General features: G+C 35.4%; 2 non-coding genes across 2 annotated transcripts; one reads left to right on the forward strand and one right to left on the reverse strand.

Moving 5' to 3' along the window:
• Positions 1-324: 324 nt before the first annotated feature.
• On the forward strand, positions 325-430 carry LOC128287321 (small nucleolar RNA R71). Its single transcript, XR_008278021.1, has one exon. It is a non-coding gene; the product is annotated as a small nucleolar RNA R71 (small nucleolar RNA).
• Positions 431-2,151: 1,721 nt separating this feature from the next.
• On the reverse strand, positions 2,152-2,258 carry LOC128287724 (small nucleolar RNA R71). Its single transcript, XR_008278424.1, has one exon. It is a non-coding gene; the product is annotated as a small nucleolar RNA R71 (small nucleolar RNA).
• Between the last annotated feature and the right edge of the window lie 15,193 nt (positions 2,259-17,451).

A 17,451-nucleotide genomic window follows, 5' to 3' on the forward strand; every position in this document is an offset into this window, starting at 1 on the left:
GGAAACTACTTCAAACGGACTTGGTGGCCGAACTGCAAAATATTAACACTATTAGCGGTAAACTGCTTTAACATAGAGGAAATAGACGATACCTGAGCTAATAATGAAGTGAGAGCATGAACTTCATCAACTCCAGCTACACGTCTTCCTGAAGTTGTTTCATTTGTTGGCCATTGATAGTTAGTGCTTGCAATCCTTTCAATGATCTCATAAGCCTCATTATAAGACTTAGAAAAAATTGCACCGTTCGCAGAAGCATCTACCATCAATCTTGTATGTGCATTGAGACCATTATAGAATGTCTCCAACTTGATACAATGAGGAATCCCATGATGAGGACACTTACGAAGTAACTCCTTGAATCGCTCCCAAGCCTCATACAAAGACTCGTCAACAGTTGTTGGAAAGTTGTGATCTCGTTCCTCAACTTAGCATTCTTGCTAGGCGGGAAATACTTAACCAAAATTCTCTCTGCTAATTCTTGCCATGTGGATATGGAACTTGGTGGCAATGAATTGAGCCATGCTCGTGCTCGATCTCACAACAAGTACGGAAACAACTTCAACCTCAGTGCATCTTCAGTCACATCGGTTGTCTTGAATAAATCACTCACCTCCATAAACAATCGAAGGTGGAGATGTGGATCTTCTGTGGGCATACCACTAAATTGGCCCTCCGTTTGTAGCACTTGAAACATCACTGGTTTCAATTCGAATTAGGTTTCCTCAATATCTGGACTTCTAATTCCTGGATTTAACTCATTGAAAAGCAGCACAACATATTGTCTGACGCATCGATCCCTATCATCGACAATGAGGATAGGATTTCGTACATGATCAGCTTCATTACCTTGGTCTTGATTCTGATTTCCAAGGTCCATCTCGACTTATTTTTGAGCTGTTCATTCACGTCTTCTTTGTCTAAAAGTTCGTTCAATTTTAGGGTCTATTAGGAGTAAATCGATAATCTAATCTATGCTCATAAACCCTTAAAAAGAAAATCCCAAAATTAAAAAGAATAAGTTAGTAATGTTAGAAGTAACCAAATTGAAAATAAATAATTTCACAAAAAATGACTAAGGCAACAGTTGACAATCCCCGAAAACAACGCCAAAAACTTGTAATGCTTGGGTTTGTGCAAGTATACACAGTCATTATCAAATAATAAGTAAGTATCGAGTTATCGTCTCCACAAGAATTGTATTTGTGCTAAGCCAATTAATTTGTAACATTATAATAATAATTTGACAAGTAAAAAACAATATAATTGAGACGTGATGAAAAATTAAGTATATGAAACTAAATGCAATGATCCCTAATGCAATTTATCCTAATATTGTTTGAAAGGTTCGCTTGTCTTTTCATTGTAATAATAGTTAGTCTAGGTTTGATCTTCATAATAAATATTTATTACTTGTTACGAATCACATGATCAAGTTTTTGGCGCCGTTGCCGGGGAACTGAAATATTAGGAACACTAAATTTTTATTACTTTAGCCATTTATTTTTCTTGCAATTTTATTTTATTTTATTATTTATTAATTTACTTTTTTTCTCTCTTGGCAGGTTTTTATAGTTTATGACTAGAAGAAACCCATCAGGACCATTACTTTTTAACGAAGAAATCGATCGCACAGTTCGTAGAAATCAAAGAGAAATAAGGCGTAGTTTATGATACACGGAGAACGAGCGAGAAAACGATACTAAAACCCCAACCGAAGAGATGGTCGAAAACCCAGGCGATCAGCTGCCTCCTGCAATTGCAGCTAATCAAAATCCTACTCCACGTACTATGTATGACTATGCTAAACCTTCTTTAACAGGAACTGAGTCTAGTAAAGTTAGACCTGCTATTGCTGCGAATAATTTCAAACTAAAACCTAACACAATTCAGATGATACAGCAGTTTGTTCAGTTTGATGGATTGCAGGATGAGGATCCCAACACGCGTTTGGTGAATTTTCTTGAATTTTGTGATACATTCAAAATCAATGGCGTTTCTGATGATGCCATTCATCTTCGGTTATTTCCCTTTTCATTGAGAAACAAAGCTAAACCGTTGTTGAACTCGTTACCACGAGGGTCTATCACTACTTGGGAACAAATGACAGAGAAATTTTTACTAAAATATTTTCCGCCGGCTAAAATGGCTAAATTATGTAATGATATCTCTTCTTTTGTGCAGATGGATTTAGAAACACTTTACAATGCATGGGAGAGATACAAGGACTTACTGAGAAGGTGCCCTCACCATGGGTTACCGCTTTGGCTGCAAGTTCAAACGTTCTACAATGGTGTAAATCCCTCGACAAGACAAATGATTGACGCAGCTGCTGGCAGAACCATCAACAATAAAACACCAGAAGATGCCTATGAATTCATAGAGGATATGTCACTGAACAACTATCAGTGGCAAGTTATGAGGACAAAGCCAACGAAAATAGCCGACGTTTATAACATCGATTCAGTCACCATGCTCTCTAACCAGGTAGAACTTCTCAATAAAAAGATTGATAGTTTTCTTGGTTCTACGCAAGTACATCCAGTAATGAGGTGTGACTCAAGAGGAGGAGGTGTGCATACAGAATATCAATCCTTCAATCCTACAACCGAAGAGGAACAAGTCAACTATATGGGTAATAATAACTTTAGATCTCAAAATAACCCATACAGTAATACTTATAATGCAGGTTGGAGGAACCACCCAAATTTCTCCTGGGGTGGTCAAGGAAATCAAAAGCCACAAAATCCTCAGGGTTTTCAACAACCACCTTATCAACAAGAGAAGAAATCAAACCTTGAGGAGATGCTCTCAAAATTTATATCTATGTCAGAAACCCGTGTCCAAAATACCGAGACATCACTTAAGAATCAACAAGCATCGATCCAAGGACTAGAAACTTAGATAAGCCAGCTTTCTAAACTAATCTCGGAAAGACCACCAGAAAATTTTTTTAGCAATACGAAATCCAGAGAGCATGTCAAAGCAGTTACACTAAGGAGTGGGAAAGTGTTAGTGGAATCTGAAAAAAAGTTAGCACAAGAAGCCGTGGAAAACGAAAGAAGGGAAGAAAAACCCAAAAAATAGTGACAAACCAGTACCGGAGGAATATTCACCACCGGTTCCAGATCCAGCAAAATTAAAAAAAGATTGGATTGATGCACAATTCGGTAAGTTTCTTGAACTTTTTAAGCAATTACATATCAACTTACCTTTTGTTGAAGCTATCTCGCAGATGCCTACATACGCAAAATTTTTGAAGGAGCTTTTAACAAATAAAAGGAAGTTTGAGGACTTATCTACAGTAGAACTCAACAAGGACTGCTCCGCCATACTCTAAAATAAGCTCCCAACCAAACTAAAAGATCCAGGAAGTTTTACTATCCCTTGCTTAATTGGTAATCTGAATATTGAAAAAGCACTAGCTGATTTAGGCGCTAGCATTAATTTGATGCCCTATAAAATGTTCAAACAACTTGGTCTTGGGGAACCTAAACCCACTAAGATGAGTATTCAATTAGCCGATAGATCTGTTAAATATCCTAGGGGTATTATAGAAGATGTACTCGTAAAAGTAGATAAATTTATATTCCCTGTTGATTTTGTTGTGCTTGACATGGATGAAGATGTAGAAGTACCCTTAATTTTAGGGCGCCCATTCGTAGCCACTGCTAGAGCCGTGATTGACGTGGGTGACTGTAAATTGGTACTTAGAGTAGGTGACGAGGAAATGATCTTTAAAATTTATGATGCTATGAGATTCTTTAGGGAACAAGATGATTCATGTTATTTCATTGACTCTATTGATCATATTACTCAAGACTCTTTTCAGGAAATTGTACAAGAGGAGATGACAAAACAATGTCCAGCTCAAGACGAAGAGATAGGTGAGGAACCTGATAACCATCCGTCAAGACAAGTAGAATATAAGGGTATTAAGATCAACGATGAACTTAAGCAAAAACCCTCTATTGAGGAGCCTCCCAAACTGGAACTTAAACAATTACCAAACCATTTAGAATATGCATTCCTTGGAAATAATTCTACATTACCAGTTATTATTGCTTCTAATTTACAACCCAAGGAGAAAGATGAATTAATCCAAGTATTAAAAGAACATAAGAAGGCCATAGTATGGAAAATTTCTGACATTAAAGGAATCAGTCCTTCTTTTTGCACCTACAAAATTTTAATGGAAGATGAATACAAACCATGTGTGCAAGCTCAAAGACGTCTGAACCCCAACATGAAGGAAGTTGTAAAAGATGAGGTAATTAAACTTCTAGATGCTGGAATTATTTATCCTATTTCTGACAGTTCTTGGGTAAGTCCAGTGTAGGTTGTTCCCAAGTAAGGAGGCATGACGGTTGTGACCAATGAGAAGAATGAGCTAATCCCAACAAGAACGGTTACAGGATGGAGAGTTTGCATAGACTACAGGAAACTAAATGACACCACAAGAAAAGATCACTTCCCCTTGCCATTCATTGACCAAATGTTAGAAAGATTATCCGGACACATGTATTACTGCTTCCTAGACGGACTCTCTGGTTACTTCCAAATCCCAATAGCTCCTGAAGATCAAGAAAAGACGACATTCACATGCCCATATGGTACGTTCGCTTATCGTAGAATGCCTTTTGGATCATGTAATGCCCCTGCTACTTTCATCGCTGTATGATAGCTATATTCGACAAACTCGTGGAAGATATCATGGAAATCTTCATGGATGATCTTTCGGTATTCGGTAACTCTTTCCATCTCTGCCTTAAAAATTTAAAATGGGTTTTAATAAGATGAGAAGAAACAAACCTTGTGCTTAACTGGGAAAAATGTCACTTCATGGTTCAAGAAGGTATTGTACTAGGGCATAAAATTTCTAGTAAAGGGATTGAGGTGGATAAATCTAAAGTAGAAACAATCGAGAAATTACCACCTCCTAGTTCAGTTAAGGCTATTAGAAGCTTTTTAGGACATGCTAGTTTTTATAGAAGATTCATTAAGGATTTTTCTAAAATAGCTATGCCTTTAACTAAATTGCTAGAAAAAGATATACCTTTTAACTTCGATCAGGAATGTTTAGAAGCATTTAATACTTTAAAGGATAAATTAATTAATGCTCCAATTATAATTACACCTGATTGGAACTTGCCATTTGAACTAATGTGTGATGCGAGTGATTTTGCAGTAGGTGCAGTACTGGGACAGCGAAGAGACAAGCATTTTCAACCTATCTATTACGCCAGCGAAACCTTAACGGCTACACAAGAAAACTATACTACTACAAAAAAAGAGTTGCTAGCTGTGGTTTTTGCTTTTGATAAATTTCGATCATATCTCATATTGTCTAAAGTTGTTGTTTACACTGACCATTCCGCCCTTCGCTATCTTTTAACTAAAACCAATGCAAAACCTCGACTCATCCAATAGATTCTCCTTTTGTAGGAATTTGACTTGGAAATTCAGGACAAGAAAGGAGTTGAAAATCTAGCGGCTGATCATCTGTCCAGACTCGAGAAAACCAATACCAGAGAACTAGTTGACGTGGAAATAAATGATTCCAGAAGCGAATTTTTTAGCTGCTAACATTATCTCAAAAGGGTTAACACACCAGCAAAAGAAGCGATTCTTTAATGATGTAAAAAACTACTTTTGGGACGATCCATTTCTGTTTCACAGATGTGCAGATCAAGTCATTAGAAGATGCGTTAAAGGATCAGAAATATCAAAAATATTGGAACAAAGACCGCATACAAAATACTTGAATCAGGTTTTTATTGGTCTTCGTTATTCAAAGATGCTATCAGGTATGTTACTTTATGTGACAAATGCCAACGGACAGGTAACATATCTAAACATGATGAAATGCCTCAAAACTATATGCTTTCTTGTGAAATATTTGATGTGTGGGGTATCAATTTCATGGGCCCATTCCCAGTTCATTTGGAAATAAATATATCTTAGTAGCAGTTGACTACATGTCCAAATGGGTAGAAGCTCAAGCTCTACCTACTAATTATGCTAGAGTGGTAGTACGTTTCCTTAAAAAACTCTTTTCGAGATTCGGAACACCTAGAGCAATTATCAGCGACAGGGGCACTCATTTTTGTAATACCAAATTGAAAAAACCCTTAAGAAATGCAGAGTTCATCATAGAACGGCCACCCCATACCATCCTCAAACTAAGGGACAAGCTGAAGTAGCAACTCGAGAACTCAAACGGATCCTTGAAAAAACGGTAGAATCAAACAGAAAAGACTGGGCAACAAAAATAGACGATGCCTTATAGACTTACGGAACCGCTTTTAAGACTCCTATAAGGACATCACCTTATAGACTTGTTTATGGCAAAAGTTGTCATCTCCCATTCGAACTAGAGCAAAAAGCTTTTTGGGCTATTAAATTTCTAAACCTTGATCCCGAACTTGCAGGAAAAAATAGGTTGATGCAGCTGAACGAGCTAGATGAATGGCGAGCCAATGTAGACGAAAATTCACGCCTATACAAGGAAGCAACAAAGCGGTGCTATGACTGTAACAGCCCAAAATTGGGTTTAGTCGGAACAGTGGTTTCGGGACCACAAACCCGACGAGAAAAATTTTTATTTTTATTATATTTTTATAGTCTATAAATTTATGAAAATATTTCGTAAAAATTTCATTCGAAAATTTTGACGTTTGAGCACTCAATTTAGTCAAATAGACTAAATTGTAAAAAGTGCAAAAGTTGAGTTCTTTATATATGAGGTGCCTAATTGTTATGAGTTTTAAATTGAAAGTCCTTATGTGATAATTATTCCTTTAATAAGTTAGTGAATGGATATTTGTTTGGTATTTTTGAAATTTGGTTGAAATAAAAAGGGTAATTTTGTAAATTAATTAAAATAACCTAATAAGACAAAAATGATAAAAGCCATCATTTTTTTTCCATTCTTTCTTCTTCAACCGTGGGAAAGAACCGAAAATGGCAGCCATGGATGAGCTCCATTCGGCCAAACTTCTATGGCTTATACAGGTACGGTTTTTGTCCCGTTTTTAATGATTTTCGTATTTTTGAGATCCCCGAAGCTTAAATTTTCTATTTCTACCAATTGATTGAAGAGAAATTAGAGTTTAAAAATTTACCCATTCATGATATGGTTGTGTTTTGATGATTTACAGTGGATAATGAATGTTTGATGTGTTAAAAATGAGTTTTATTCAATGAATTTCGATAAAAATGTCAAAAAGGGTTAAATTGTAACAGTTATAAATTGGTCATAAGTGTGTAAATTAGTGAAAATTTGGAGTTGCCATAGAAGAGAAAAATGTTTAGCATGTCTTAAACCTTATAGAAATTGAATAAAAAATTATTTTACGAGCCTAGGGGTAAAAGTGTAATTTTTGAAAAGTTAGGGGGCATAATTGTAAATTTTCCAAATTTTGATATATGAATTGAATTGGTTAGTGTGTTGATAAAATATGTTAAATAAGTGTTATTTGACATGTTAGATCAAGAAAACATGAAATTTTGGATTATGATCAGGGAAGAACAAAGTTGTGTGCTAAGTTAGGAAAGTTAGCCGTTTCGGCATTTGAGGTAAGTTGGTATGATAATAATACTGCAATAATGTTATTGCCTTGATATTAAATGAGATGTAATTATATATGTAAGTAATACATCAATTTTACTTGTATTATGATATTTTATAATAATATTGGAAATATGTTTGTTGATAATTACTTGATTGGTGAAATTGTTGGAAAAGAGAGAGAAATCCCAGTTGAACCTTCGGAAAGATTGAATGATACAGATGGAACGTAGCTAGGTCACATGTATGATGCTGAGTGCACATCATGTGTACAAGAAAGCTACGAGACATTATAATGTAGCTGGGTCGCATGGGTGATACTATGTGTACACCATGTAGACAAGAAAGCTACGGGATATATGTAGCTAGGTCGCATGCGTGGTTCCAGGTGAAGGACACCATGTAGACAAGAGAGCTACGAGATAAACTGGCTAGGTCACATGGGTGGTACTAAGTGTTCACCATGTGTACAAGAGAGCCGAACTATATGATGGGTAGAGCTATGTCTTTGAAACCACCAAGTATCAGTATTGATCCAAGTGTTCAATGAAAACTTACTATGTCTTGCTTTGTGAGTTTTGTGAGGAATAAGTGCAGAATTTGGTTATGTGAATGATGTGTTCATTAAGTGACTGGGATGTGGCAAGGTTATAAACAAGTAAGTTAAATGCGTATTAAGTATTATTATATTGAGCATTTAATGCGTTGGAATCATATAAATGGAATATTTATGAGTATTTTAATGATTAATGATTTATCGACCAAACGAACGGCACTTAGTGTGAGAAGTATTAAGGATGGCACTTAGTGTGCAAGACATCCGAAATGACACAGTGTATGAAGTATTGATGATGACACTTAGTGTGCGAAACATCCGAAATGGCACTTAGTGTGAGAAGTATCGAGGATGGCACTTAGTGTGCGAAACATTCGGTATCGCACTTAGCGTGCAAGACATCGATTGTGCAGCGACATTTCGTGTAAGTATGATTTTGTTATGGATCGGTACAGGTATGTACATGTATGTATGAGCTTGTTAATAAGCATTATTATCATTGAGATTTAATGTTGTATAATTGAATTGTTGATGATTATGATTGTACGGAAGTATTTTATGAAAATTTGGCATTGGAAATTCCTGTTGAACCTTAGGAATAAATTAGGATACAAAGGGCATGTCATTAAAGTTACATTGATTTGGCTTCGGACTATGATATTGGCACTTAGTGTGCGAGATTCCCGAGTATCCAATTTTTATTCCAAATAGTTCAACGGGTATATCGAAAATATGAATGAGTAATTTAGCCTTGACAGATTTGAGTTACTGCAGTAGTGTAACTTTGAAAATACACTAAAAATAGTGGAAAATGAGTTAGAGGTAGAATAAAATATGGGATTAAATCTTAATGAGTCTATATTCACATGAAAGAAACAGGAGAAGAAAAAGAATTCCATATTGTGTGATATTTGAATTCTTGTGAAACAGGGTCTGAATGAATTCGAGATCCCCTATTCTGACTTTATAAATTCACCAAAAATTGTACAAAAATTATTAAGAGTCATACCTTACATGCATGGATTCCTTATTGAGTTTATATTTAGGGAAAATAAACGGCATGGTCGTTGGAATTCTGTACAGGACGATATTTGGTTCGTAGTGCACAGGGGTCAGAGTGGTCATACCCTAAAACAGGGGAGACTTTAACTAATAAACTGTACTAATTGGCCCAACCAAAAATTCTAGAAAAAAATTAGTAAGTAGACATATGAGTCTAGTTTCAAGAGAAATAGACAAGAACATTATTCAAGTCTTGTACTATGAGATAATTGAACTTTAGTACAGAAGGGTCGGAACTGTCAGACAATGAATTAGGGGTAACTTTGAGGAATAAACTGTACTATTTGGCTTAACCAAAAATTCTGGAAATTTTATGGAAGAAATGAAAATAAGTCTAATTTCATGGAAAATTAACGGAACTTAATTCAGAGTTTCATAACTCCAGATATAAATAATTTAGTGACTATGATTCAGGAAAATAGCCTTAGTTGATCTTGTGTAAAAAGATGAAATCATGTGATTAATGATTCTATTTTCTTGAGCATATTTATTGAGGAATAGGATAATATTGTTAATTAAATTGATTATTATTATTAATATTTCAACTTACTAAGCTTTTAAGCTTACACCATTTTCCCATTTCTCTTAGTGTTGTCAGGTTGGCTCGGGGTTGGAGATCGTCGGAAGTATCATCACACTATTAGTTTATCAAATTAGAATAATGGTAATTCTTATTTATTGTCAAATAAGTGGCATGTATAGATAATAAGTTATTGATATTAGGTAATATTATGATTTAGCCAAATGTATAGGCTCATTTTGCTTCATTGTATATAGCCATAAGATTTGGCTCATAATGGTTAAAGTTATGTAAACCTATTTTATGTATGCATAGATAAATATCTTGGTGTGGCTAAGTTAAGAACACAAAAAGGGCTTGGAAAATAGCATATGATACACATGGGCTTGAGACACGGCCGTGTGTCTCAGCCGTGTGAAGAACACGGCCACCACACGGGTGTGTGGTCTAGCCGTGTGAGCAAGTCAGTAGCTAGCTAATTTTTACACGGGGTCTAGACATGGGCGTGTGACCTTGCTTTAGTAAAAAAAAAATTACTAAGTGTCTGAAAGATTTCGGTTTGTTTCCAAACCAATTTCAATGATTGTTTTGGGCATCGTAGGCCCTTTTAAGGGACAAATTATATATGTTTGAAAAGTTTAAAATTTGATGAAATTTTATGTCTTAGTTTTAAATGATTACAAGTACTTAAGTCCGGTAATACTTCGTACCCTGTTCCGGCGTCAGATACGGGTAAGGGGTGTTACATTTAGTGGTATCAGAGCTATGATTTAGTCGATTCTTTGACTAATATAGCAAGTGTGAGAGTCTAGTTATACATGCCACAAATATGTGATAGTGTGATGTCTCCTGACGCTAATGAGGGCCATTTTGTTTAAAATGAAGTATTCTCCAACCGAGCTACATCTGACCATTTGATAGCGATATTAAAGTATTTGAATAAAGTGTAGCTATGATGTGTTAAACTCGAAAAGGTATGAATAAGAGTTCGTGATATATGTATATGTGATAATATGTGAGATGGAAGTTTATATAGTGATATATTAATTCATATTTGTTTAGCCTTCATATGTTGTTGCATGCTTGACTAAATTGATTAGTAAATGTGATTACTAAAGTTATTCAAAATTCATAGAATGTACGAGTGAGTGCACTTGTTTGAAATGAGATAATTGGGAATTTTGTGTAAGACAGATATGAATAATAAATTGTTTGAAATGGATAGTATAATTATAATGACATATATGGATAATGAAAAATGTGTCATATAGATATATGTGAGAATCGAGTTAAAGGCTGTACGACCTCACCCCCTTACTGATGAGGTGGTTATAACGAAAATTCACGAGAATCATGTTGATTAAGTTCCTAAGTGTGGAATCAAAGAGTTCAGTGATAAAATAATTATAGATATGACCAGAGGCTGAGAATGGTTGACAAGTGAAGGACAGAGTTAGAGAAATATCAGAGTTGACTGAGTTATCTTGGGATTCAAATTGATGACCGAGTGTTTCTGGAAGTATCGTCTTGAAAACAATTAGTTAGTGATGCTAGAAATTATGAGAAAGATACTAAACCTCACTCCGATAAGATTTTCGAGAACGAAAATCTCCAAAGGGAGGGAGAGTTGTAACAACCCAAAATTGGGTCTAATCGGAACAGTGGTTTCGGGACCACAAACCCGACGAGAAAATTTTTTATTTTTATTATATTTTTATAGTCTATAAATTTATGAAAATATTTCGTAAAAATTTCATTCGAAAATTTTGACGTTTGAGCACTCAATTTAGTCAAAAGGACTAAATTGTAAAAAGTGCAAAAGTTGAGTTCTTTATATATGAGGTGCCTAATTGTTATGAGTTTTAAATTGAAAGTCCTTATGTGATAATTATTCCTTTAATAAGTTAGTGAATGGATATTTGTTTGGTATTTTTGAAATTTGGTTGAAATAAAAAGGGTAATTTTGTAAATTAATTAAAATAACCTAATAAGACAAAAATGATAAAAGCTATCATTTTTTTTCCATTCTTTCTTCTTCAACCGTGGGAAAGAATCGAAAATGGCAGCCATGGATGAGCTCCATTCGGCCAAGCTTCTATGGCTTATATAGGTACGGTTTTTGTCCCGTTTTTAATGATTTTCGTATTTTTGAGATCCCCGAAGCTTAAATTTTCTATTTCTACCCATTGATTGAAGAGAAATTAGAGTTTAAAAATTTACCCATTCATGATATGGTTGTGTTTTGATGATTTATAGTGGATAATGAATGTTTGATGTGTTAAATATGAGTTTTATTCAATGAATTTCGGTAAAAATGTCAAAAAGGGTTAAATTGTAAAAGTTATAAATTGGTCATAAGTGTGTGAATTAGTGAAACTTTTGAGTTGCCATAGAAGAGAAAAATGTTCAACATGTCTTAAACCTTATAGAAATTGAATAAAAAATTATTTTACGAGCCTAAGGGTAAAAGTGTAATTTTTGAAAAGTTAGGGGGCATAATTGTAAATTTTTCAAATTTTGATATATGAATTGAATTGGTTAGTGTGTTGATAAAATATGTTAAATAACTGTTATTTGACATGTTAGATCAAGAAAACATGAAATTTTGGATTAAGATCAAGGAAGAACAAAGTTGTGTGCTAAGTCAGGAAAGTTAGCTGTTTCGGCATTTGAGGTAAGTTGGTATGATAATAATACTGCAATAATGTTATTGCCTTGATATTAAATGAGATGTAATTTTATATGTAAGTAATACATCAATTTTACTTGTATTATGATATTTTATAATAATATTGGAAATATGTTTGTTGATAATTACTTGATTGGTGAAATTGTTGGAAAAGAGAGAGAAATCCCGGTTGAACCTTCGGAAAGATTGAATGATACAGATGGTACGTAGCTAGGTCACATGTATGGTGCTGAGTGCACATCATGTGTACAAGAAAGCTACGAGACATTATAATGTAGCTAGGTCGCATGGGTGATACTATATGTACACCATGTAGACAAGAGAGCTACAAGATATATGTAGCTAGGTCGCATGCGTGGTTCTAGGTGAAGGACACCATGTAGACAACAGAGCTACGAGATAAACTGGCTAGGTCACATAGGTGGTACTAAGTGTTCACCAGGTGTATAAGAGAGCCGAACTATATGATGGGTGGAGCTATGTGCTGAAACCACCAAGTATCGGGTATTGATCCGAAGTGTTCAACAGAAAACTTACTATGTACTGCTTTGTGAGTTTTGTGAGGAATAAGTGCAGGAATTTGGTTATGTGAATGATGTGTTCATTAAGTGATTGGGATGTGGCAATGTTATAAACAAGTAAGTTTGTACGCATTAAGTATTATTATATTGAGCATTTAATGCGTTGGAATCATATAAATGGAATATTTATGAGTATTTTAATGATTAATGATTTATCGACCAAACGAACGGCACTTAGTGTGCGAAGTATTGAGGATGGCACTTAGTGTGCAAGACATCCGAAATGACACAGTGTATGAAGTATTAATGATGACACTTAGTGTGCGAAACATTCGAAATGGCACTTAGTGTGCGAAGTATCGAGGATGGCACTTAGTGAGCGAAACATCCGGTATAGCACTTAGCATGCAAGACATCGATTGTGCAGCGACATTTCGTGTAAGTATGATTTTGTTATGGATCGGTACAGGTATGTTCATGTATGTATGAGCTTGTTAATAAGCATTATTATAATTGATATTTAATGTTGTATAATTGAATTGTTGATGATTATGATTGTACGGAAGTATTTTATGAAAATTTGGCATTGGAAATTCCTGTTGAACCTTAGGAATAAATTAGGATACAAAGGGCATGTCATTAAAGTTACATTGATTTGGCGTCGGGCCATGATATTGGCACTTAGTGTGCGAGATTCCCGAGTATCCAATTTTTGTTCCAAATAGTTCAACGGGTATATCGAAAATATGAATGAGTAATTTAGCCTTGACAGATTTGAGTTACTGTAGTAATGTAGCTTTGAAAATACACTAAAAATAGTGGAAAATGAGTTAGAGGCAAAATAAAATATGGGATTAAAGCTTAATGAGTCTATATTCACATGAAAGAAACAGGAGAAGAAAAAGAATTCCATATTGTGTGATATTTGAATTCTTGTGAAATAGGGTCTGAATGAATTCGAGATCCCCTGTTCTGACTTTAGAAATTCACCAAAAATTGTAAAAAAATTATTAAGAGTCATACTTACATGCATGGATTCCTTATTGAGTCTATTTATAAACAGAATGGTCGTTGTAATTCTGTATAGGAAGAAATTTGGTTCGTAGCGCACAGGGGTCAGAGTGGTCATACCCTAAAATAGGGGAGACTTTAACTAATAAACTGTACTAATTGGCCCAACCAAAAATTCTAGAAAAAAATTAGTAAGTAGACATATGAGTCTAGTTTCAAGAGAAATAGACAAGAACATTATTCAAGTCTTTTACTATGAGATAATTGAACTTTAGTACAGAAGGATCGGAACTGTCAGACAATGAATCAGGTGTAACTTTAAAGAATAAACTGTACTATTTGGCTTAACCAAAAATTCTGGAAATTTTATGGAAGAAAGGAAAATAAGTCTAGTTTCATGGAAAATTAATGGAACTTAATTCGAAGTTTCGTAGCTCCAGATATAAATAATTTAGTGACTATGATTCAGGAAAATAGGCTTAGCTGATCTTGTGTAAAAAGATGAAATCATGTGATTAATGATTCTATTTTCTTGAGCATATTTATTGAGGAATGGGATAATATTGTTAATTAAATTGCTTATTATTATTAATATTCCAACTTACTAAGCTTTTAAGCTTACACCATTTTCCCATTTCTCTTAGTGTTGTCAAGTTGGCTCGGGGTTGGAGATCGTCGGAAGTATCATCACACTATTAGTTTATCAAATTAGAATAATGGTAATTCTTATTTATTGTCAAATAAGTGGCATGTATAGATAATAAGTTATTGATATTAGGTAATATTATGATTTAGCCAAATGTATAGGCTCATTTTGCTTCATTGTATATAGCCATAAGATTTGGCTCATAATGGTTAAAGTTCTATAAACCTATTTTATGTATGCATAGATAAATATCTTGGTGTGGCTAAGTTAAGAACACAAAAAGGGCTTGGAAAATAGCATATGATACACATGGGCTTGAGACATGGCCGTGTGTCTCAGCCGTGTGAAGAACACGGCCACCATACGGTTGTGTGGTCTAGCCGTGTGAGCAAGTCAGTAGCTAGCTAATTTTTACATGGGGTCTAGCACGGGCGTGTGACCCTGCTTTGGTAAAAAAAAATTACTAACTGTCTGAAAGATTTCGGTTTGTTTCCAAACCAATTTCAATGATTGTTTTGGGCCTCGTAGGCCCTTTTAAGGGACAAATTATATATGTTTGAAAAGTTTAAAATTTGATGAAATTTTATGTCTTAGTTTTAAATGATTACAAGTACTTAAGTTCGGTAATACCTCGTACCCTGTTCCGGCGTCAGATACGAGTAAGGGGTGTTACAATGACGTTCGTTTAAAGCAACGAAAACAATTTGAAGTTGGAGATCTTGTCTTACTATACAACTCAAGACTCAAATTCTTTCTTGGGAAACTAAAATCACGATGGTCAGGACCTTTCGTAATTCAATCTGTTCATCCATATGGCATGTAACACCCCAAACCCGGCCCAGACGTTATGGCCGAATCTGACGTGCCACATTGGAGTTGAAAACCCACGTTCCATTTTAGTGTTTTAAAAACCATATATTTTGTTGAGTTAACAAAGTGTATGGAAGCTGGGCACCAGGTAGGTATCTGAGACAGAGGAGGTGAGCCATGAAGGCTACTTAAGTACCAAGCTCTTTGATTGGATCCAATACTAGACATGCCCACAACCATAGCCACACTTTGTTATATCGAGTTTAAATTTGTTTAAGTGGACGTCTTTGATAAATCGATTAATCGTGGTGTTGAGATATTTTGAAAACAAGTATCGCTTTGAAAACACGTCTTAAGTCTAGCCCATTTGAACAATTATCAACCAGGTTTGAAGTTATTAAAAATAAATAATCCCGAGAAGAAATAAAGAAAAAGTTAAAAATAGCCTTATTACATCCCAAAAATAAATAATAATTAAAGGAAATTAAATGAAAACCAACGCTTATTTAAAAGTCCAAAGACAATCACCGTGGCTACTCTGAATCCCCTCCGGCCCAAGTCCCCATATTAAGGCTCACCTGCAAGGTTAAGGAAAGGGGGTGAGTTTGGAAACTCAGTGTGCAACAAGCCCCCTTTAGAGCCCAAAACAATAGCAGCCTGTTGGGTCTAAGCCCAAAACCAATCTCAAACATGTACTGGACCATAGCCCTTTTCATATTTCACAATTCATAACACTGGGCCGAAGCCTTTACTGTAAACGGTATGGCCCATAGGCCCATTTCAATATCACATATAATGTCAATGAAAAGAATGCAAGCCCATTTCAATATCACATGAAATACCAATGAATGTATGCAAACCCATTTGGGGAGACTACTCAACCCACCATCCGCTACTCTCCACCCGTACCAACCAACTCACCATGTGGGGATTAACTCGACCCACCCCGCCATAACTCTCTCTGGCGGCATATTGCTTTATCATATCTTGGAGGCCTTGCCTCTTTTAATAAGCGGGGCAAAAGCCCTTTAATAACTAGGGCGTAAGCCCTTTTAATCACTGGGGCATAAGCCCTTTAATAAGCGGGGCATAAGCCCTTTTGATAAGCAGGGCATAAGCCCTTTAATAAGCAGGGCATAAGCCCTTTAATAACTGGGGCATAAGCCTTTTGCACTTCCTCCATCCATATAAAACCCAACCCAATGCATTTATGAACATCTCATGTGCATATCATACATATCATGTGCATATCATACATGTCATGTGCATATCATACATATCATGTTTATCAAAATCCCATGCATTAAGTTCATATATAAACCCTAGGGGTATAATGGTCATTTTACCTAGGGCAAAATGGTCATTTTCATATTATAAGGGTAATATCGTAATTTTACCAAAAATTAGGGATTGTTCCATGTTCATCATCAGTTACTAACTATTCATTTGTGTAAACGGCGTTTCTAGCCCACTTTTAACGAAACCGAGTTATTGGGCCTAAAACCCCTAATGGGCCCTACTTAGCTGATTTTGTCATCTAGGCCCATTTAGCCTATATCCATAATAGTGTTAATGGTCTTAACATGCAATTTAACAGATTTCCGTTTTCTACCAATTTTACCCAAATAGGCCCGAAAGCCTATTGGGCCCTATTGCAGCCCCTCAAGGCCTAACTTACTGTGAATGCCAAAAATCACGTTCTTACCGTTTCCAATGTTCCCAATCATAATCTCATCGATTCTAACTAACTAGTGAGCGTTAAGCTTGCTCACAAGTCCTCGGCGCGAATTTGGCATTTCGACTTTTCGGCATTCATCGCTTTAAACTATGAAAAGGGTTCGTTACACACCTGTTTTGCGATATTCCTTGACGAGATCTCCTATGCGATTTCTCCTATAATCAACCACTTATAGATTAGACCATGTTATTATTAAACCAAATCGAAAACAACCTATTATCATCACTTACACATTCGGCCACCATCCACAATGGCCCTTGGGTTCATACCTTTGCCAAAGTTGATGACTAGATTTAGTCACTCGATGATCCAAGCTTTTCACACTCCT

Source organism: Gossypium arboreum, chromosome 13, assembly GCF_025698485.1.
Source record: "Gossypium arboreum isolate Shixiya-1 chromosome 13, ASM2569848v2, whole genome shotgun sequence".
Taxonomy (NCBI): domain Eukaryota; kingdom Viridiplantae; phylum Streptophyta; class Magnoliopsida; order Malvales; family Malvaceae; genus Gossypium; species Gossypium arboreum.